This window comes from Adiantum capillus-veneris, chromosome 18 (assembly GCF_014529385.1).
Source record: "Adiantum capillus-veneris isolate H3 chromosome 18, ASM1452938v2, whole genome shotgun sequence".
Classification (NCBI taxonomy): Eukaryota; Viridiplantae; Streptophyta; class Polypodiopsida; order Polypodiales; family Pteridaceae; genus Adiantum; species Adiantum capillus-veneris.
In genome coordinates, this window is record NC_140948.1 from 79,008,643 (window position 1) to 79,010,214 (window position 1,572).

The window sequence follows — 1,572 nt, forward strand, 5'->3', positions numbered from 1 at the left end:
ATGTCTATCTCATCAATATAAGCCTATGGTTCAAGTTTCATTGAGTTTGAACAATTTTTTTTCCAATTTACACTCAAGTTTCCAAAAGTCAGTACAGACTTTAGTTTTTACCCAGTTTTTGGTCAGTTTGGTGATCCAAATTCTATGGTCCTTTACAAAAGTTGTTTGTACATATGCATAAAGTCTATGGTAGAAACCTTCGTCAGTTTTGGGTTGAAAGTAAATAATCATGATTATTTACTTTAGGCCTAAAATGAACACTTTTTTGAACTTTTTCACTGGATAGGCTTTTCATGAACTATTTTAAGCCTTCGAGTCATGTCAAAACTTAATTTGGCCTAAAATATCAAGAAAAAGTAAATAATCTGAGTTTTGCAAACTCTTGAAATTTTTACCTCAATGTGTCCTTGAGCTTACCCACTAGTTCATACAACTTTTAAAACATACTCTCCCGTCGGATTGAGTGGTTGGCAGTCTTTTGGTGCTATTTCTAACCGTAAACCTGAAATTTTGCAACTTCACATAGCAACTCACAATTGATCCTTTCAGAGAGAGCATTGTCATGAAATCCGCCTCAGATTCTACTTACCCTACTCCTAGGTTCTACTGCAATGGGGTTGTGGAAAGTTCCCATAAACACTCGTTTTCTTGTTTTTTATGGTTTTCTAAGCCTTGATCTTAAGACTTGTCTCGTTCATCATTCTCAAAACCTAATTTAATTCTACAACCCTTCAATCCTGCAATCCTAAAGATACTCAGCAAGTACGATTACTTCCAAGCTATGCGGTTTTAAAAAGACAGTTTCTACTCTAGGAGATCCTAGAGGAAGTTAAATGATAACTTCACAAGATGCTCATGCTTTTTCCTAGTTTAGGTCTCTTTGATCCCCGACAGCAGCAACTCCAAATGTGGAACGAGTGTCTAACCTCACTCCTATCTTATTGCAGATGTAGCGAGAACTACAAATAAATTGACAATCCATGGGATGAAGCTAACTTGACTAGTGCATAGAGGCTACAAGAGGTTGTCAATCTCTTGGAAAACAACAAAAAACTCGCATCTAACTCAGGCTACTCTCAAATGACCATAATCACCAAAAGCCAATCGCTCATCAACAAACAAATCACATCCGTTACATCATCAAATGACATCCAAATGTAATGGAACTTCTAGGACATGTTTATAAGACCTAAGCACACATGCTTACAGTCTCCAATCTCACTTTAGGTCAAGTGTAAAAATTGTGATTATTAATAGCAGTGGATTTTTGACCTAGTCGTTTTCAACATAGAATGTATCTAAATGCTTAGCAATGATGTCCCAATACCCTGCTTATGCTTATTTTTTGATTTTGAAGTGTAAATTCCTACTTATGATGAAATTAGGCCGTAGGTTGGTGATGCCAAAAGCTACCTAATACCGTGAAATGCTTACGTCAATTTGTAGAGCTCTTACTTGTGGTTGCAACGTAACAGATGCGACTGCAATGTGACAATCGGGGAGGGAGTAGGAAGCGCGAGAAGGAGAGAACTGAGCGCCGTTAGCTCATGCTGTGTGTTTCATTATCCAAAA